This window comes from Pan troglodytes, chromosome 18, assembly GCF_028858775.2.
Source record: "Pan troglodytes isolate AG18354 chromosome 18, NHGRI_mPanTro3-v2.0_pri, whole genome shotgun sequence".
In the NCBI taxonomy this organism is placed as follows: domain Eukaryota; kingdom Metazoa; phylum Chordata; class Mammalia; order Primates; family Hominidae; genus Pan; species Pan troglodytes.
Genome location: NC_072416.2, coordinates 5086482 through 5108175, shown reverse-complemented (window position 1 = coordinate 5108175; position 21694 = coordinate 5086482). Strand labels below are relative to the sequence as shown.

Here is a 21694-nt window from a genome sequence, read left to right as displayed (position 1 = left end):
CAGGCTGGAGTACAGTGTCACGATCTCCACTCACGGCAACCTCCTCACCCCTGGTTCAAGCGATTCTCCAGACTCAGCCTTCTGAGTAGCTGGGACTAAAGGCATGCACAACCATGCCTGGCTAATTTTTTGTATTTTTAGTAGAGACAGGGTTTCACCATGTTGGTCAGGCTGGTCTCAAACTCCTGACCTTGTGATGTGCCTGCCTTGGCCTCCCAAAGTGTGGGATTACAGACGAGAGCCACCGCCCCGGCCTAATTTTTTATTTTTTTGTAGAGACAGGGTCTCGCTATGCTCTCCAGGCTGGTCTTGAACTCCTGGGCTCAAGCAATCCTCCTGTCTTGGCCTCCCAAAATGTTGGGATTACAGGCATGAGCCACTGTGCCCGGCCTTGTTTTGTTTTGTTTGAGACAAGGTCTTGTGCTGACATCCAGGCTAGAGTGCAATGGCACCATCTCGGCACACTGCAACTTCTGCCTCCTGGGCTCAGGTGATCCTCCCACCTCAGCTATAGCTGAGACTACAGTTAGGCGCCACCACGCCCAGCTAATTTTTTCTCTTTTTAGTAGAGACGAGATTTTGCCATGTTACCCAGACTGGTCTTAAACTCCTGATCTCAAGCAATCCACCCACCACAGCCTCCCAAAGTGCTGGGATTACAAGCGTGAGCCAGTGCTCCTGGCCTGTTTTTTTGTTTATTATTATTATTATTATTTATTTTGTGTGTGTGTGTGTGTGTGTGTGTGTGTGTGTGTGTGTGATGGGGTCTTGTTCTGTCACCCAGGTTGGCCTTGAACCGCAGGCCTCAAGTGATCTTCCCACCATGCTGGAATTACGAGTGAGAGTCACGTTGCGCAGCCACATTATTTGCCTTAATCTTTGTGTAAGTATTAGAAGGGCTTCCACTTAAGATAAGTGACTTTTGAGAAGCCGTTACAAACTTTGGAGTATACCTTCTTTTCACAGAACTTATGAAGTTACTGGAATACGTCACACAGATTCTGAGTAATGAGAAGCTAGAGATAGAGTTCCCAGAAGGGCTTCAAGAGCTTGGCCCTTGGCTGGGCACAGTGGCTCATATCTATAATCTCAGCTACTCAGGAGGCCAAGGTGGGAGGACTAGTTGAGGCCAGGAGTTCAAGACCAGCCTGGGCAACATGGTGAGACCCCATCTCTACCAAAAAAAGAGGCTGACCCTGCTGAAAACACCTTTCCACTTGAGCATGGTCCACCCCAGGCTCCTACACACCACCCTGCACCCTGGGGGCCTTCTGAAAAGGAACCCCCAGTTGAGAAGATCACTTTGAGCAAAGAGATGCTTCGTTCTAGTTCTCTCTCTTTTTTTTTTTTTGAGACAGAGTCTTGCACTGTCGCACGGGCTGGAGTGCAGTGGCGTAATCTCGGCTCACTGCAACTTCCGCCTCCCGGGCTCAAGTGATTCTCCTGCCTCAGCCTCCTGAGTAGCTGGGATTACAGGCACCCGCCACCACACCCAGCCAGTTTTTGTATTTTTAGTAGAGATGGGGTTTCACCATGTTGGCCAGGCTGGTCTCGAACTCCTGATCTCGTGATCCACCCACCTCGGCCTCCCAAAGTGTTGGGATTACAGGCGTAAGCCACCACGCCCAGCCCGTTCCCAGTTCTCTTTAACCAGCTGTGCGTGCTAAGAAAGTCACAGCCTATGCTATCCCACCCTGTCGGAATTCTGAAGCCAGCTCTTAACTTTCTAAAACCACCAGCTTGAAAGCTATGCTTCAGGCAGGTGCTCCAGGGAGGAATCTCTGGTGAGGAGCAGGCATTTTCCAGAGGGAGAGCTGGGACCTAAATGGAAGGTGCTGCAGCTTTAAAACTGCACATTTCTGGATCCGAATGGGCCAGAAGTCAAGTGGGGGTGGTTGGTGTTTCTCCAAGAACAGCAACCCCTGGGCTCAGGCAAACATAAAAGGAGGGGGTAAGACGTGCCCTGTGGGATTCTGGACAACAGGTGGCTGCCCCAGCCCAAGGATACCGTCCTGCGCACAAAAGTGCAAGGTTTGCTTACGCACATCAGACTAACCTTTCCACCTGGGATGGTAGAAGTTCCCAGTGTGCCACAGGGGTCTGCTTCAGCAAGTTTTGGTTAAGTGACCAGACCACTCCAGTTTCTCTTGCAGCTAGAACATTCACCTACCTATTATAAGGCAAATACTGCTTTAAAACAGTTCGTGAAAATTAAAAATCATAGTGTAAAACGCACATCTGCGAGACACTGTCTTGGGAAAACACCTCGACACGTGTTTTTGTGTGTGTGGGAAAATACACATAGCATAAAATTTACCATTTTAGGCCGGGCACAGTGGCTCACGCCTGTAATCCCAGCACTTTGGGAGGCCGAGGCGGGTGGATCATGAGGTCAGGAGATCGAGACCATCCTGGCTAACACAGTGAAACCCTGTCTCTACTAAAAATACAAAAAAATTAGCCAGGCGTGGTTGCGGGAGCCTGTAGTACCAGCTACTCGGGAGGCTGAGGCAGGAGAATGGCGTGAACCTGGGAGGCGGAGCTTGCAGTGAGCCGAGATTGTGCCACTGCACTCCAGCCCAGGCGACAGAGCAAGACTCTGTCTCAAACAAACAAACAAACAAACAAAAAATTTACCATTTTAGCCATTTTTTATTTATTTATTTTTTTGAGACAGAGTGCCGCACTGTCGTCCAGGCTGGAGTGCAGTGGCGTAATCTCAGCTCACTGCAACCTCCGCCTCCCTGGGTTCAAGCGATTCCCCTGCCTCAGCCTCCCAAGTAGCTGGGATTACAGGCGCCTGCCACCACACCTGGCTAATTTTGTATTTTTAGTAGAGACAGGGATTGTCCATGTTGGTCAGGCTGGTCTCGAACTCCCGACCTCAGGTGATCCGCCCGCCTCAGCCTCCCAAAGTGCTGAGATTAGAAGCGTGAGCCACCGAAGTTGATTTTAATATATCCCACTGGAAAAACCTTGCCCACAGCAGGACTAGGCCTCAGAAGAAAAGAAACCCTTAAGACCATTGATTGGTTTGCTTTGTCCTGGGAGGGAAGGCAGTGAGGGCTCCCCCTTTCCCTGGTCCTGAAGGTCAGGCCGACAGGTCCACTCACATGCGCACAGCCACACCCGGGTCACGCTGCACAATCTTACACGTGTCGGTCGGTTATCCACAGCTTACATCCCTCCTTCCCTGCTACGGGCCCACTAGCCTCTGGAGGAACTCCAGACCCATCCTGTTTGGGTGAAAGAACTGGCTCCTTCTTAAGACAATAAACATGTTTCTAAACAGAACAGGAGCTGGGCAGAGCAGCACCAGCCTCCACTCGGCTGGCCCCAGATTCAGGTTGAATATTAAACTGGAAACAGTAAAAGCTGTGGGTGCACCTTGCGAAGTTCCCTTAGGGAGATGCAGATCCCAAGTTGTGTTTACTGCCGCGAATGGTCCAGTGACGTGCGGGACTCACAGGGATCCCCGAGCCAAGGATGTGTGCAAAAGACCCGAGGGAGCCCTTGGATTCTTTCTTGTTCCCCAAACCCTCACTCAAAAAGAGAGCACGACATTTCTGGGGCTGTGCACACAAGGCAACAACCCACTTAAGGCATCTATAAAAACCAGGTCCAGGCCAGCAAAGGGGCTCACATCTGTAATCCCAGCACTTTGGGAGGCTCAGGCAGGAGGATCACTTCAGCCCAGGAGTTCAAGACCAGCCTGGGCAACATAATGAGACCTCATCTCTACCAAAAATAAAAAAAAAATAGCCAGGCATGGTGGCATGCACCTATAATCCCAGCTATTTGGGAGGCTGAACGGGGATGATCTTTTGACGCCAAGCCCAGGAGTTCAAGACTAGCCCACGCAACATGGCAAAACCCCATCTCTACAAAAAAATACAAAAATTAGCCAGGCGGACCAGGCACAGTGGCTCATGCCTGTAATCCCAGCACTTTGGGAGGCCGAGGCAGGTGGATCACAGGGTTAGGAGTTTGAGACCAGCCTGGCCAGCAGGTAAAACCCCGTCTCTACTAAAAATACAAAAAATTAGCCGGGTATAGTGGCACATGCCTGTAGTCCCAGCTACGTGGGAGGCTGAGGCAGGAGAATCGCTTGAACCCGGCAGCCAGAGGTTGCAGTGAGCCAAGATGGAGCCACTGCACTCTAGACTGGACGACAGAGTGAGACTCCATCTCAAAAAAAAAAAAAAAAAAATTAGCCAGGCGTGGTGGTGCATACCTGTAGTCCCAGCTGCTCAGGAGGCTAAGGTGGGAGGATCACCAGAGCCCAGGAGGTCAAGGCTGCAGTGGGACCTGATTGTACCACTGAACTCCATCCAGCCTGGGTGACAGAGCAAGACCCTGTCTGAAAAAAAAATAAAATGAAAACAAAAATAAAAAATAAATACATAAATAAAAACGAGGTCCAGATTGGTTTCCTTAGGTTAAAAAAAAAGTCTTTCATTACGCTGGTGATATTTGAATGCAAAAATCACAAAAAGTCAAATAGTACCAAAATTAGGGAGTAAAAATGTAGAGTTCTGTTTAAATTACCTCTCTAATCCTACTCCCCTTCCACATACAGATAATCGCTATTCACATTTTGGTATATATCTTGCCAAACCTTTTTCTTGCATTCACAACTGAGTGAGGTTTTCTTTAAACTGGCAACTGAGATGAGGAGGTAAGGGGAGGTGGAAACTGATCAAAAACATAAACTATCCCAGGCTGGAGCACTTATGGGCTTGAGTGCCCACACTCTGGAGGTGAGCTTTCACGGCCGAGTGGCTTTCCCTGCTGTCTATCTGCTGGCTGGCTGCTGTTGTACATCATAAGCCGCACCTGCTCCTACGCAGCAAACAAGGCCTCCTCTGTTCCCTGCAGTCCCCCAACCCCTGACAAAGGTGCAGAGCCGGAGGTGGTGGCCGGGGAGGGAGTGAGAGGGGAGGCAGGGGCTACTGTGGAAACGGGGCAGCTTTGCAGTTAGACAGGCCTGGCCACAAAGTCCAGCTCTGCCACTTGTTTGCTTGAAATGCGGACAAGCCGTGCATCTTCCCTAACCTGCGGTTGCCATGTCTGCAGAGCGGAGCCGATAATAACACCCAACTCCTCACGGGCAACAGTTCCCAAGCAACCCCTGTGGGTTGAGCCTCACTCTGGACTGACAGGGTGGGGTGCAGGTGACATAAGGGTGACACCCCATGAACAGTCTATCCCACTCTCTCTCCGGGTTCAGGCAGCCCAAGGCAGACAGTGCCAGCAGGGCCCTGTGAGGGTGCCTCCTGTGGGGGAAGCCATCTTCCTGTGGCCTCTGGGGTCCGAGCGAATCGCTGCTCGCCATGAACACTGCACTGCCTTCACCTAAAGTGTGCTTCCCCACCAGGCTCCAGTTCCCTGCAGAGGCATGGAGTGAGGTGGCGCTGGTTCTCCGAGGTGGCACCTGTCAGCCCAGCTGCCAGCAGCTCCCTGAGTGTGGAGCAGAGAAGCACTCCTCCTGTCTTTGGTCCTCAGCCTTGGGCCCAGCCTGCAATTCCAGGAAAATAGGAAAAATTCCACCTGACACCCACGAGACTCACAAGAATTACCGACACAGACAGTTTCAGATGGTGGGGGTTCACACCGTGGGTCTGGAGGGTGACAGCTACTTTACTGAGGATCCTCAGGGCACACCTCTCCCAGGAGATGACATTGAGCCAGAGGAGTGAGAAGGAAGCAGCCGGGATTGCTGAGGACGAAGCGCTCCAGACACCAGCAGAGTAGGCGCAAAGGCTGAGGGACGAACAGGCTGGCTGCGCTACAGGGCGCAGAGGGCAGCACGGACACACCCACGGGCCCGTGGATTGTATTCCAAGCACAGTGGGAAACTGGCAAGGGATGGGCTCCAGTCCCTGTTCTGTTGCGGGATTTACTGAGCCTGTTGATAGAAAGCACTCAGCCCAGCCCGGCCGGCCAGGACCGCTCAGCTGCCTGAGGACGCTCTCATCCTTACAGGGTCCCAGGCCAGGTGCTAGAAAGGTGTTCTAGAATGCCTGGGACATCACGGTCCCAGCGGGTCAACACGCAGCCGGTCCTGCAGAGGGAGGTGCAACTGCACGGGCCAGGGGCAGCTCTCTCACAGGCCACCGTCCCCTCCTAATGCCTCTCTCCACAGCCAAGCTGCCCTCCATACCCAGTGCGGTTTCTTTCTCACCCGGGAAGCCTCTCCAGGGACCTACATGACCTTTCCTCATAAACGCCACGCCTGTTTGAGAGCTCAAGGTACCTGCAGATCAGAAGCAAATGTTTGTATTCATTTGTTCGCTCGTTTATTTATTTATTTATTATTTATTTATTTTTTGAGACAGAGTCTGGCTCTGTCGCCCAAGCTGGAGTGCAGTGGCGCGATCTCGGCTCCCTGCAAACTCTGCCTACCGGGTTCACACCATTCTCCTGCCTCAGCCTCCCGAGTAGCTGGGACTACAGGCGCCCACCACCACGCCCGGCTAATTTTTTGTATTTTTAGTAGAGATGGGATTTCACCATGTTGGCCAGGCTGATCTCGGACTCCTGACCACGTGATCCGCCCGCCTCAGCCTCCCAAAGTGCTGGGATTACAGGCGTGAGCCACTGGGCCATGCCTCATTCATTCATTTTGAGACAGGGTCTCACTCTGTTCCTGCTCCAAAGCAAATATTTCTTTCTTGTTTTTTTTTTTTTTTTTTTTTTTTTTTGAGAAGGAGTCTCACTCTGTCGCCGAAGCTGGAATGCAGTGGCACGATCTCGGCGCACTGCAACCTCTGCCTCCCGGGTTCAAGTGATTCTTCTGCCTCAGCCTCCCAAGTAGCTGGGACTACAGGCACGCGCCACCACGCTCAGCTAATTTGTGTGTGTGTGTGTTTTTAGTAGAGATGGGGTTTCACCGTGTTAGCCAGGATGGTCTCAATCTCTTGACCTCATGATCCACCCACCTTGGCCTCCCAAAGTGCTCGGATTACAGGCGTGAGCCACCGCGCCCGGCCAAATATTTCAAAAAAAAAAAAAAAGCAGCCAGGCACGGTGGCTCACGCCTGTAATCCTGGCTAACACAGTGAAATCCCATTTCTACTAAATCCAAAAATTAGCTAGGTGTGGTGGCGGGCGCCTGTAGTCCCACCTACTCAGGAGGCTAAGGCAGGAGAGTAGTGTGAACCCGGGAGGCAGAGCTTCCAGTGAGCCGAGATTGCGCCACTGCACTCCAGCCTGGCGACAGAGCGAGACTCCATCCCACAAAAAAAAAAAAAAAAAGCTATGTGCCAATGAGTAATGAGTATAAGCGATTTCTATTTCCCCAAAATGTTATCTTGATATGTCATCTGACACATGTGACCACCGTGCCCTCTGGCCACAGGGCACAGTCCTGGCTCTACCACGTGAGGAGGGGCCCTTTAAATGGCTACAGGCTTGCAGACCCCCACCCCGCCACAGCCCCAGCAGCCTTCCCAAGGAGGGCAGTTCCTGCCAGTTGACCAGTGTTCAGCCAGGAACACCCAACAGCAGCCTATGTCCTCACTCCATGGGAGCTCCAAGAAACCCCCAAATCCGTCCCTGGCAGCAAACCCCCTGAAGGCGCCCACAGGAAGAGGAAGGCAGCCAGGGCTGGGTGGCGGGCCGTCTGTCAGGAGTGTGGCGCCCTGAGCTAATTTCTAGCCAGGAGGCAGGTGGGAGGTAGCATGGATGTGGGAGGAAGTAGATCCTCACTGTGGAGAACGGGGCAGGAGGGGCCCCAGCGGGGCAGCTGGCCCCTTCGCTCCAACAGACAAGCAGCTCACCCCAGCCTCGGGGCGGAACACAACCCCACAGCTGCTGGCTGCTGTTGCTGCTCCATCTCCCTTCATCCTGGGACAGCGAGGACCTCCGAGAGAGGCTCCAGAGGGTCCCTGAGCACAGGCAGGACCCACGCAGGTCTGGGACTTCAGGGCACTCGGCCACTTCTAGTACCAGGGCCCTCCCACGAGTCCTGGAGACACAGGCCACCCCGGCAAGGCTGCCACTAGTAACACCACCTGCCATCCCCAAACACCAAACTCCAACACCAAACTCCAGCACCAAACTCCAGCACCAAACTCCAGCACCAAACTCCAACACCAAACTCCAGCACCAAACTCCAGCACCAAACTCCAGCACCAAACTCCAACACCAAACTCCAACACCAAACTCCAGCACCAAACTCCAGGCCTGACAGCCTGAGTCACGAGGCCTCTGCACGTCTCGCTTCTTCAGAGGGGAATGTGATTTTCCCAAACAACCGGATTTGAAAACAAACTCTCTTTCATGTACAAAGACAGAACACACATTTAGCCTCATTGATGACATTTTAACACGGCCAACGCCAACCCCGACACCGTGCCTCCCTTCCTGGGGACCGCTCCTGTCCCGGGTCACGGCAAATGTGAGGAGGCAGCATACGACCGCGGCTCCCTCGTCCTGCAGGTCGTCACATGACAGACCTCCACTGAGGTGCCGCCTCTGTGCCAGGGAGAGGCGGCTTGAGAGGAGGCTGTCAACCACGGCAGCTGGGGAAGTGCTAGGGGAACCCCACGGGCAGGGCTGTGCCTGCTGCTGTGGAAGGGGCGGAAAGGTGTGGAGGCAGCCTGTGGGTGGGGACGGTGCCCCTCAGATGTGGAAGCAAGAGTGGGCGAAGGCGAGCTGGGCGGCCCTGGCAGTGCTGAGGGGCTGGGGTGCGCTAAGAGGCGGGTGTCCCCACACGGGGTAGGAGGAGAGTCTAGGCGGGTGACCCGATCAGATCTGCGTTTACAAAAATCCCCCTGGTGGCCCTGGAGGAGGAAGGGTTGGGACAGAGAAGCCAGGGAGAAAGGAAGGCAGAGTCTAGACCGGGAGGGTGGAGAAGATGAGGGGACCCCCAGAGATGGCTCAGGGTTGGATCCCACAGGACCGTGGCCTGACAGTGGCAGTCAGAGCCCAGGCCACTTGGGGATGCTGGAGGCGGGGGCGAGCGACAAACAGAGAATTCCAGCCCAGGGAAGCTCCACTGTGAAGTTTTCAAAGCCAGTTTCGATACAGATGCTTCTTAGGCAAATGCCAGAGCAGCTCAGGCTGGAGGTAGAGCCCTGGGGATGAGGCCCACAGCACAGAAGGCACTCCCACACACTCCCAGATGCCACCAAGGGGCCAACTGCAGCCCCCTGGGCAAGAGGCAGCCCTGTCCCAACGTAGGTCAGTGTTCGCTAGGACTCCAGGTTGAAGAGCTGGGGTTGCAGGCCTGGGCCCCATCCTGCCCTGGCCTGACCACCACACCCATCCTGGCCACAAGAACAGCCCCCGTCCCAGCAGCTGACAAGCTATCAAGGACGCGGGGTTCTGTGTGGCTAACAAGGACCCGGGGTTCTGTGTGGCTGGACCTCAGTCACGGGCCACAGAACAGGGCATGGGCGTCAGCTGCCGCTCGTCTGACTTCTTCCCATCTGGTCTGAGCAATCCCTCACCATTTCCTGGGAGTGGGACCGGGAATGAAGAGGAAGAGGAAATGAGGCCGGGCCCCATGGGTGGGGAACCCCAACGCCCGCAGCTAGGGACCACAGGAAGGAGGTGCTGTGGCCCCTGCGGGCTTCACGTGATAGGAGATGCAGGCTCCTCTCAGTGGGCTCCCCTGGCGGGATCCAAAACACTCTCGCTCCCCACGGAAGCCCCTGGACCTTGCCAAGTGCTGCGGGGATACAGAGGAAACCTGGTGGTGGGCTAGGGAGACCGGCAGGCCCCACCCGCTCCTGAGCACTGACCCCACCCGCCAGGCAGGGGAGGGCAGCACAGGCATTCCAGCCCGGGCGCGAGATCCGCAAGATCCAGGGATGAGAGCTTCGCTGCCTGCCAGGGAAGCTCGGAGAGCCCGGAAACCCTGGGGCACAGGCAGCAGCGGGCCAGGTGGGAATGGTAGGGACGGTGTGGGGGTGGCTGAGAGAGCCTGGAAGCGTGTCTGGACTCTTTGGAAAAACTCTCACACCACGTTTTCCTCTGCTCTGACGCCAGCACAGCAATCGGCACAGGATCTGCGACCCAGAAAATGCGGGGGTTTCTCCCGGCAGCAAGCAATCCATTCTGCAGCGGGCGCCCGCAGGGTGTCCTCCAATTCAATCCCGACACCAGGAGACATCTACCTGGAGATAGCTCAGATCCCACAAGCCCCCCACATCCCCAGACACCAGTCAGAAGTCCAGGCCTCTGGAACTTCTCAGCAACCAACTTCAAGTTGGGGTTCCCACAACCCCTGCTTTGGGTTCAAAGAATTTGCTGGAGCAGCTCACAGAACTCAGGGAAACACTTACATTCACTAGTTTATTATAAAGGTTGTTACAAAGGACACAGATGAAGAGACCTTTAGGGTGAGATACGGGAGAGGGACACGGTGCTGCCCTCCAGGCACTCCCTCCCATTCAGCTGTCCAGAAGCTCTCCAAGTCCTGTCCTCTAGGGTTGACATGGAGCCTCTGTTAAGTAGGCAGGATTGATTACCCCACTGGCAATCAACTTGACCTTCCACCTCTGGACCTCTCCCCTTCCCGCGGTTGGGGGTGGGGCTGAAAGTTCTAACCCGCTAATCCTGCCTTGGTCTTTCCAGTGACCAGCGCCACCCGGAAGCTATCAGTCAACACCAGCGGACAGAAAGAGCACCATGGAGATTCTGAGGATTTCAGGAGTTGTATGTCACAAAACAAGGACAAAGACCAAATAGATATTTCACAACATCACAGAGGTGCTGGGAGAGTAGGTGGAGGGAGGCTGGAAGAACACACTAGACGGGGCAGGGACTGGGGCCTAAAAGCAGACCTGGAGCGGGGTGTGGATGGCAGGCATGAGGGGAGAGGTGGCCCCAGCATTCAGCCCCAGGGAGGGGATGACGCCTCCTCCGGCTGGGGGACCTTCCTTGCAAGTCCACGCCAAGTCTGATTTCTTCATGAGGGGCCCAGGCCTCCCACCTACGTGCTGGGAAAGGCCAGGGAACACCTAATCCTGTCCTCCAAGAATCTGCTGGATGCCTCAGAGACACAAATAAATCCCAGGCAGAGGCCCAAAGTGCAGACACTCCTCCTGCCATATAGCCCCACCGCCCTAGGCCTCAGCCCTGGAACAATGGAGCTGGCACAGTGGACCACGATGGAAGAGAGCCACTGGACTTGTCTGTGCACTCAGGTGTACCCGTTCTTTCTGGAACCTTCTCCTGAGTGCCTCCTAGGCGCCTGGCACTGAGCTAGGAAGAGCTGAGAGAGAAATCGGTCACCTGGCAGTGAGGTCAGAAAGTGGCTTTGTAGACACATGTAGAAGCAGAGGGGCCCCGGGGTGGTCACATGCCCCAGGGAGCTGGATGGGTTCCGGAAGCCCTTCTAGAAGGCGGTTACAGCATGCTGGGGTTGGCAGGGCAGACTGGGCGTGGGGGTGGCAGGGGGAGGACCTGCACTCAGCAGCAGGGAAATACAAGACTTGCTCTAAGCAGGGGGGTGGGGAACTGGGTAACAAGGCCTGCTCACCACTCCATCCTGATAGTGACAGGGCACCACCAGAGTACTGGGGTGGAAAGGTGAGATCAAGCTTTTATTCCAGAAAGATCTGCGGTGTGGCAGCCTGGAGGGCATGTGCAGAGGCCACAGCCATCAGAAACATCCACTGGGGGTGGTGAGGTGGGGAGGGGAGGACGGGAGGCCGAGAGGAGAATGACCACCAGGGGTCTGCTGCATGTAGGGTGGCCACCCCCTGGTCCTCCCATGCAGAATGTCAGGGGTGGGAGATGCCTGCACAGGCACATTTTGAGAATGCTCCTCTGGCGATCCCATTCCCCTGACCTGTGCCCCCACTGCCTGGTGAGACCCTCAGCTATAGGACCATGTCTGACCGGGGCTGGATGGTGACAGTGTCACTAACCACGGTGAGCACAGCCGCTGGTCTTCCCCCACGCCTCCTTACCTTGCTATCTGCCTTTTACCCCCGGCCCCTGCTCCCAACCTGCCTTCTTGCTCTGGAAATTGTCTACAGCAAACACACCACTCCCAAGTCTTCATCCTCTCCCGAACGTACCCTTCCTCCTCTGGGCCGAGCAGCAGCCGGGCTCTCCCCATCACCACCCGCCTCCTCTCTCTCCGGCTCAGGGCCTTCCTCTCTGTGCTGCCCTCCCTTGAGGGCCAAGTTCACCGTCCTGGCTGGAAAGCTCCGTGGCCTCTAGAACTTTAAAAGCCTTTACATCTCTACCTTTTTATCCAGTCCCCGGGCATTCCAGAAAACCACTCTACCCACTCCAGAGGCTGCACATTCATACACCCGCCCATACCCCGTCCTAGAGCCCTCAGTGCCCTCCTCCCACTCGGAGCTGTGACTCCCCCCATCCACAGGCCACTCTGGCTTTTCTCTCTTGCCAGCTCAGCCCGGACCGTCTTGCCAAGCCCCAACTCCCGCCCGCCAACCCCACGCTCCTGTCTCAGCCATATGGATAAACTGCACGAGGAAGTCAGCCCGAGGCACGAGAGCGGCCGAGGGGAGAGGGAGAAGTCCCGCCGCCTGCTCAGCGGTTTCCAGTGGCCCAGCCCCCGGTGCCACCTGGCATCCTTCGCAGCACACCTCACCGACACCCTCTCCTCTCCAGCTCACAGCTGCCCCGTCCCACCCACTCTACCCCAAGAAAGGGGGCTTGTCAGGCGCGAGCTTCCCAGCTGTCTGCATTCCCACCACAGACCAAGGCCCCCGCTCAGTCCTGGCTCTCACCTCCTGGGGATCCCAGCTCCCCATCTCTCTCCAAGGCTCCCAGTGCTGTGACAGCAGGCCCCAAACACAGCAAACCACAGGGCCTGAGGCTCCACTCCAGCTCCACCTCTTCTCCGTTTTCCTTTTGAGCCGAGTGGCTGGCAAGAGCAGACGACACCCAGCTTCCGGCCCTCCCGCCGCTGGCCGCGCTGGCCACCAGATCTCCCAGCTGCCTTGGGCCTCATCCCGCCTGCCTCCCTGCCAGGCATCCCCTCACCTCTCCGCGGCTGCTCCTCCACCGCCCGTGCCTGTCTCTCCAATGGAGCCCACCCTCTCCTGAGCCTAGAATCCTTCTTTGAGGTCCAGGCCTGTCCCTCCAGCTGCTTCCCAGGTGTCTCCGGTACAGTCACAACATTCACACTCCATGTGACTCCAGCGCAATTCAGCTCCCACTCCCAGCCTCCTGCCCACTCAGGGCTTCACCCGGTCACCATTCTCCACCCGAAACCCTCTCCTGGTGTCCCCCGCCCTTCAGGACCCAGCCCCTCCCTGCCCCTCGGACAACAGCTTCCGGAGCCCTGGCCACACAGTGCCAACTGCAGTCCCCACACTACACTGTGGGAATGTCACTGTTCAGAGTGGCAGGACACACCTGTCCCCTTTCGCTTTCTGCTCAGTCCAATTGCCCCTCCTTCACAGGCCTCCATGGGACCTCTGGGGCAGGGCCAAGCCGTCACAGAGCTCCACGCCTCCTGTCCACATCTGTCCTCACCCTTGCCCAGCACACCCACCATTGTGGTGCTGGCTTATCCACCCAGCCCTGCTACCACACCGTGACTTCTGCACCCAAGCGTCTCACACTATGTCCAGTGTACCCTGGGAAGGAGGGAACAGAGAAGAAAACAGGCAGAGACTCAGAGAAATCGCAAACCACTTGGGCCCAAGACAAATTTAATTTTGAAGGCCAAATAACAACAGGGAGCATTACTAGTCCACCCACCCTAGGTGTGACCTTTCCTGCAGGCATCTTCACATGACAGGAAGGTAAAGGGTGCCTGCCTCAGCCTGAAGCAGAGCACAGGCATCTTTCAAATATTAATGGTGACCGACATGCCACAGTGACTACCAAGTAGCTGCTGACTGGGGAACTTGATAGTGGGCTCTTTGCTGGAGGCACACAATGGCGGGCACATGCCAGGTACAAAAGGGGTATGACCATTAATGAGGTGTTAGTCACCACACCATGGGCCAGTTGGCCTGCCTGCCTGTGATGGTTGGAAGTGCAAACGTGCCTAACTGTGGCTGCTGAGCCTGCTGCTCAGAGCCTGAGCAGGGGCAGGCTGAGCCTCAATCTTGGCCAGCCACCCTTTCATAGCCAGACATCTTTCTTTCCCCAGCCTAGTCTGGTCCACCCAAAGGCAGGGGCTGGAGCTGGCACAGGACTCTGCTAATTCAGGATCTTTATCATCTGAGCCCAAAGGTTCTCCCCACAGCAGGTCTGGAAAAACACCCCCAGGACACAGGAGGAGAACCAGAGGAAGAGAGCTCAGCTGTCAGCAGCACAGGCATTTTGATTGGTCTGAGTTCCAAGCCAGTGACAGGTGTGCCTTGGAAGGCCAGGCACACATCAGGTTCTCAGCAAGTGTCTTTAGACCTAAGGAGAGATCCAGCTCGAGGTGGAGTTGTGCATGTTTAATCATTTTATTTTTATTTACTTTTTATGTCTGGTAGAGACAAAGTCTCACTATGCTGCCCAGGCTGGTCTCAAACTCCTGGCCTCAAGCAATCTTCCCACCTTGGCTTCTCAAAGTGTTGGGATTACAAGCGTGAGCCACCACGCCCAGTCCTAATCATTTTAATAGGCATTCAAGACATGCTTCCCGAATGCCAGTGTGCCAGGTACCTGAGTGCAGAGGAGTACAGAGGCATGGCCCCACCCCAGCCCGGGTCAGGTGTACTGACGATGCCAATTCAAGGTGCAGGTGCTGTGACACGGTGCTTTCCCAGTGCCAAGGCCTGCCTCGGCTGGATCTTGCAGTGTGAGGAAGCCTTAGCCTCAGAAGGGATAGAGACAGCGTGGTCAAAGGACAGGGCCCCAGAGGGCAAGTCTGGTCAGAGCTACCCAGCTCCATGAGAACGTGGGTCGGTGAGTGTCCTTTGGGGCTCTGACTAAGACAGTTCTACGCTTCAGCATAACAGGCGCCAAGAAGCCAAAGGGCCCAAAACAGAGGCCTGGGATTTACTAGGCTGCCAGGAAAGGACAGTGCCCCTGAGTGCTGGGAACATGGAGAGGACAGCCCAGGAAGCCGCCAGAGCAGAAAAGTTAATGTCCACACCTCGATCCTAAGGCCACAGGTTTACCAAGGTAGCAAGGCTAGAAGGACCCTTGCCGGGAAAGGGATCACAGAGGGTAATTAGGGAAGGGGTGGAAATGATTCAAGGAAAGGCTGAAGGGACCATGTGATGAGCTCCATTTACCATGCCACAGTGAGTGGAAGGGCTTTTACTGGAAACAGAATGGCCCACCAGTAAACAACCTCTCTCGGTGTGTGGCACCCAATTAAAATTATGTAACAATCAGGCAGACACACAGTCTCGGATTGTGGGAAATCTGTATCCTCAGTAGATTCCCAGGTCCCCTGTGGTGTGTTCTCAATGACCTGTAAGAAAAAGGGAACAGGCCGGTGTAGTGGTTCATGCCTGTAGTCCCAGCACTTTGGAAGGTTGAGGTGAAATGATCCCTTGAGCCAGGAGTTCAAGACCAGCCTGGGCAACATAGTAAGATACTGTCTCTACAAAAAAATAAAAAATCAGGAAGGTGTGGTGGCAAGAACCTGCAGTCCCAGCCACTCAGAAGGCTGAGGTGGGAGGATGGCTTGAGCCCAGGAGGTTGAGGCTGCAGTGAGCCGTGACTGCACCATCGCACTCCAGCCCGGACAACAGAGCAAGACCCAGTCTCTTAAAAAAAAAACAATTAACGACCAGGCACGGTGGCTCACACCTGTAATCTCAGCACTTTAGGAGGCCGAGGCAGGCGGATCATGAGGTCAGGAGTTCGAGAGCAGCCAGGCCAACATGGTGAAACCCCGTCTCTACTGAAAATACAAAATTAGCTGGGCATGGTGGCGTGCGCCTGTAATCCCAACTACTAGGGAGGATGAGGCAGAAGAATCGCTTGAACCCGGGAGGCGGAGGTTGTGGTGAGCCAAGATCGCACCACTGCACTCCAGCCTGGGCAACAAGAGCAAAACTCCATCTCAAAAGAAAAAAAAAAAAAACAATTAACAAAAAGAGAAAAGAAAAAAAGAAGGGAACACACTGGGGAGGGTTGCAGGAAGCCATGGCTGCATATGCACAGTCCTCGGAGGCCAAGAAGCCTGCGCCCCTGTGAGCAGGTTCTGTTGGAGGGTGTAGATAACAGCTCAAACCTTATCCAGAGGCTCAGCCAGCCCTGGGGGACCATGTGCCGGCCGCGGGCAGATAGGGGCTGCTTCTGCAGCACAGCCTTTCCCCGGCCTCACCCATTCCACCCCTCAGGTGGAGGACTCGGGGGGTGGGGGACGCATCACACGTGTGGCCTCTGTTCTCAGCAGACTTTTTCCAAAGTTGTACCTGCTGCCAATGCTGATGGACCACACAGAAACAGGGTCCTGGAAGGAGAGTGAGGTGCCCCGGAGGGCTCTGCAGCCTTGGGTCTCTCGGTCTGAGAAGGCTTTTCTCAGAACCCTACCTGTGGGAACGTCTGAGACAAGCAACCCTCAGACTGCAGGGGAACTAGGTCCTTTGAGAAGAGCGACACTGAAGCTGGAGGTTCCCCAAAAGGCAAATAGACACGTGAGACAGGAAGGCCACTGCAAGGACACTGGCATCCCCCCCCGTCCCATACTCCATCCTTCACTCCAAGAGACAAATTAAAAGGCCAGGCCAGGCACTGTGGCTCACGCCTGTAATCCCAGCCTTTGGGAGGCCAAAGTGGGAGAACTGCTTGAGTCCAGGAATTTGAGACCAGCCTGGGCAACAAAGTGAGACCCCGTCTCTATAAAAAATGCAAAAATTAGTTGGGCATGGTGGTGTGCGCCTATAGTCCCAGCTACTCGGGAGACTAAGGTGGGAAGACTGCTTGAGTCCGAGAGGTCGAGGCTGCAGTGAGCCATGATCTCATGATCCCTCCATTGTACTCTAGCCTCGGCAGTGGGAATGAGACCCTGTCTCGAAAAAAAAAAAAAGAAAAAAGTCTATCGTCCCAGCTATTTGGGAGGCTGAGGTAAGGGGATCGCTTGAGTCCAGAAGTTCGAGGCTACAGTGAGCCACTGATCCTGACACTGGACTCCAGACTAGGAGAAAGAGCGAGACCCTGTCTCAACAAAAAAAAAAAGAAAAAAGCCCACTACCCTGCCCCATTCCCCCAAAAGGCAACGGGTTACTGACTGGCCTTCTGTTACCTTACTGACTTTAAGACTGTATTAGGAGTCCACAGGGTTCAGGATTCCGTCTTGTTTTTCTCACTCTACACATTCTCCTGGGAAGACCCAACCCAGTCCCCAGCTTGGATGGCACACAGCATCCCCAAAATGCTCTCGTCTAGTACACTCTCCTTGGCTCCAGGCCAAAACACATATGCTTACTGCCCAGTCTCGCAGTAACCTCATCGCCATCTCCACATGGTGCCAGCCCGCCCCCTCCCTCCACACTCTGCATGGGGTGTGGCACTGCCCGCCACTCAATCCTGGAACATCCCCTCCTTCCTCCCTGGCTCTTCCCATCCTGCAGCCACTTGTCTCAGAGTCTTGCTCTCTTTTTTCTTTTGAAACAGAGTTGACCAGGCTGGAGTGCAGTGGAACAATCATAGCTCACTGCAGCCTGCAACTCCTGGGCTCAAGTGTTCCTCCCGCTTTGGCCTCCCAAAATGCTGGGCTTGCAGGTGTGAGCCCCCGGGCCCGGCTGAGTCTTGCTCTTTTCTGTGCTGATGTCTCTCTGGGTGTGCCATGACAGTCCCTCAACCGGCCTTGGCCTCTTCACCTCCCTGGCCACCTCTGATCAAGTCACTCACAAACCCAAGATCTTCAGAGGCTTCACGCCACTCAGGGTGAATTCAAACTCCCAGGTGGAACTCAAGGCTTTTCCCAGTCTGCTGTCAGCCTAGCTCACTCACTTCACCCCATCTACCCTGGGGCCACCACTGCCCTTCTCCCAAGAGCTGGTGGGCAGGAACCACGCCTGTCACTTTATATCCACTGTCCCTTCGGGGGAAGGCACTTTCCCTCACTTGTTCTTGCCGGTCCTGATCATCCTTCAAAATGAAGCTCAAGTCCATCTCAGAGCCCCACCCCCACCACAATCCAGCTGGATACCACGCCTTTGCGCCCACAGAAGGCTCTGTCCACCTCTGTGGGAGCTTCTACCATGTGTTTATTCTCCTGTCTCCTCACTGCACTATAAGCTCAAGGGCAGAGACCAAGTCTTAACACCAAATCCACAGAACACACGGCATGGTGCCTCCTATGAAGTGTGAATTCAATAAATGCATTTTTATTGTTTTGTTTTTCAGAGACAGGGTCTCACTCTGTTGCCCTGGCTTGAGTGCAGTGGCACAATCACAGCTCACTGCAGTCTTCAGCTCCCAGGCTCGAGTGATCCTTCTGCCTCAGCTTCAAGTAGCTGGGACCACAGGCACATGCCACCATACTTGGCTAATTTTTTATAGAGACGAGACCTCCCTATGTTGCCCAAGGTGGTCTTGAACTCCTGGGCTCATGCGATCCTTCCACCTCAGCCTCCCAAAGTGTTGGGATTGCAGGCGTGAGCCGCCGCACCTCGCTTAACACGCACGTTGAAAGGATACAGAAAATCAGTGAATAATGGATTCAAGTCGGTCCTCAGTAAAAAGCCTGAGGTTTTGTTTCTTTGATTTTATCTCCAATTGAAAGGCAATGTTTGAAACAGCCACTGAAATTGCTGCTTTGAGTTGAAAAGGACTTCTTTCTTCCATTGACAGAGTTGTCATAACAGAAAAGGTATGCTCAGACAGGTAAAACATTGAACAGGGTAAATGTTAAGTGCTTTTTTTGGAACCTGCTTCATTGTCCTTATGTACTTTAAACCAGAAACCATCTAAAGGCAAACATTTAATGTGTTTTCTGAGCTTGGCTCGATCTGTAGATAATTAAGAGCAACACTGCATGCCCAAGGTCACTCGAGCCTGCTGGACAGTCCTGGCAGGTGTGGTCAGCGAGAGCTAGTAAGGCTACCCTACAGGTGACTTTACAGACCCTGGGTGGCCAAATTTATTGTTGCTATGAAAACCCTGCCTAGATTACTTCTGCATCTCGGAAGGTCACCCTCAACCCAGTGGAAAGCCACTGCAATAGTTGACATCTATCACTCCGACAAAAGGACCTTGATCCACTTCAACCATCATGTAGAGAAAACCTCTGGTACGGCCCTGGCCAGGCTGGGGGGAAGCAAAGATGAACAGTGTGGCTCCCGCCCTCTTCACAGGGAAAGACAGGCTTCTAAGTAGAGCAAGCACTCCCCAATAAGTCCTCCATGTAAAGCCTCTATCTGAGTGTTCAGATTAGATGAGGATCAACCCTCAGAATAAAAGGCGGTGCACGCAGGGGTCACGCCACAGGCTAGGAACAGTAACTGTAAAATCTTCGTAAGATTTTCTGATCTTCTCTAATCTGGATTGGTTTTTTTTCCCAGTGTGTGTTCCTTAAAATGAAAAGAACCTGACTGCTTGTCTTCGCCGCAACTGAGCAAACATTTACAGGTGCCTACTGTGTGCTGAAGACAGAGCCCTGGCCCTCGGGCGGAGGAAACGCCACGTGTGCCATCTACAGGTGCCTACTGTGTGCTGAGGACAGGCTGTGAAGACGGAGCCCTGGACCTCGGGTGGAGGAAACGGCCCACGTGCCAAATAACGGGACGGTTCCTTCTGCACACTGCCTGGAAGTCACCTGGTGACTCCAGAGCAAACACAGCAAAACAGGGAAAAGTCACCCGCTAGGGCTTCTATCGGCACTGGAAGGGCGGGCTGACGCCCCCTTTCTGGAATAAGCTGCTGGGTAAAAACAGGGACATCGGCTTCACAACCACAGCCACCAACCTAACAGCCCACCTGCACCTCCACACCACCCAGGTGGCTTTTAGACAACCTTTGGCCTTTAATATCACCCCCGCAAGCAGTAACCCGGGGGCCACAGCGCGTTTCCCTGCGGGGCACGGCCATCAAAGAAGCCTGTGGCCAGGCCGCGGGGACTCCCGCCTGGAGGGGGCGGGAACAGGTGCAGCCCAGCCCAGGTGGGGCCGGCTCTCCCCTCCGCTGTGCTGGCTCAGGGCTGGGAGTCCCTGGCTTCCACCTCCCAGGGCCCGAAGGACAGCGGCCGCCTGGCACGGCGCACCCAGAGGGGCCCCCCACTGGACAGGGCCGGGGGCTGGCGGACCCCCAAGCGGGTGGTCGGTGGGGGCGTGTGTCATCCCTGGGCGGGGCGGGGCGGGGCCCGGGGCCGCTGCAGGTCCACAGGGCAGGGCGTATCAGAATCTGTTGCAATCTCACCGAGCCCCGAAGAGGATTTCCGACCCTGCGGAGACGGAAAGCGCCCCAAGGAAACAGTGACACAGTCACTCTTCCAGACGACACCATGCCCTGGGCCGGGCCGCGGGCCAGCGACCGGGCGGGGATCGGGCCTCGCGCCCAGGGGGTCCCGCTCCTGCGCCCCCTCCCGTAGGCCAAGCCGCAGCTGCAGCGCCGGGCGGTGCCGGGCTCTGGAGCCCCCAACCCGCGCGTGGCCGGGGATCCCCGCCTCGAATGGGGCCCGCAGCCCGGCCCCCACGCTGCCGCCCCCAGCACGCGCCGACCGCGGTGACAGCGGGGACCCGGCCCCGCCACCCGCCACCCCGCCGCGCGCCCCCCGCACGCCCCGAGCGCACCCACCTCCGCGCGCCGCTTTCTCCTCAGCCTGCCGCGCCGGCCTTTCTGCGCACGCGCGTGCTCGGCCCCGCCCCCGCCGAGCTGTCGCCCTGTGCCCACCCCGGAGAGCCCGCGGGGCTCCGGCCTGCCCGGCTCTGGGCATGCGCGCTGACGGTCGGCGGCCGCAGCGGCGGAAGCTGGGGCCGGCCGGGAACCGGTCCCGCGCCGAGGGGAGGCAACGGCAGTGCGGTCCCAGGGGGACAAGCCAAGGGGGGCGGGGGGTGGCACGGCCCTGCCGAGGGCATCGGGGGCCCGGACAGCCGCCTGTCGGAGTCGCGGTCCGGCCGGGTCACGCGTGGATCCGGAACCGCGTGGGCACGACGTCCCTTCCCGAGTCGGGGGAGAAGGGCTGGAAGGAGGTTCTGGGACGGGCCCTGAGCTGAGGAGCCGTGGCGCCGACGGTCAGAGACGCGGCAGAGAGAGGGACGGCCGGACGGAGCCCGCAGACGGGGACACAGGCGGCCAAGAAAGTTACGGGACCCGGCAGCAGACGCCGCGGGGCACCCGGACGCGGACGCTCAGCCCGCAGGGGCCAAGGCCGCCGCCCTCGTGGGGTGCAGGAGGCAGGGGACGCCCTGTCCCCCCATGGGGGTCCAAGGCGCCTGCGGTGGCCACAGTCTTTGGGGAGGTCAGCGCGCTCCCTGGCGGGTCGCCGCACGGGTGGGGGTGCATCACAGCGGCCCCAAGGATGATCTGAGATCCCCGAGAGGGCCCGGCATCACGAAGGATTTACAGCCTTCCGGGTATCCCAGTGCCCCTGGGACAGGGCCGACAGCCAGAGGGCGGGAGACCATGGGGTCCTCTGGGTGTGCCATATCACCCGCCTCTGTGCGGGGCGGGCTGTCCCTGCGCCGGTCACATCCCCCCAGGGCCAGACGGGAGGTATCGAGGGAGCTGCCGGCGGGGACGGGGCGGCGGCCCAGGTGGCGACACGCGCGACGCGAGCAAGGACTCCTTGGCAGGCGAAGGCACAGGGTGAACGTGCGCCTGGATGTGGGAGCAGCGGCCGCCCTGCCCAGCCGGCGGG

At 56.3% G+C, this 21694-nt stretch overlaps 1 protein-coding gene across 10 annotated transcripts in view; it reads right to left on the bottom strand.

The window, feature by feature from the left end:
* Nucleotides 1–20709, bottom strand: part of TBC1D24 (TBC1 domain family member 24) — a 30638-nt gene extending 9929 nt beyond the window's left edge. For 7 of the 10 annotated variants that reach the window (XR_010152217.1, XR_010152218.1, XR_010152219.1 and 4 more), the window contains exon 1: nt 20632–20709. The gene's annotated coding sequence lies outside the window, so the exon portion shown is untranslated. Of the gene's footprint in view, nt 1–12035; nt 12656–12716; nt 13213–20631 lie in introns of those variants that run through there. The other 3 variants (XM_523268.7, XM_054668715.2, XM_016928639.4) reach the window with 3 other exon arrangements.
* Between the last annotated feature and the right edge of the window lie 985 nt (nt 20710–21694).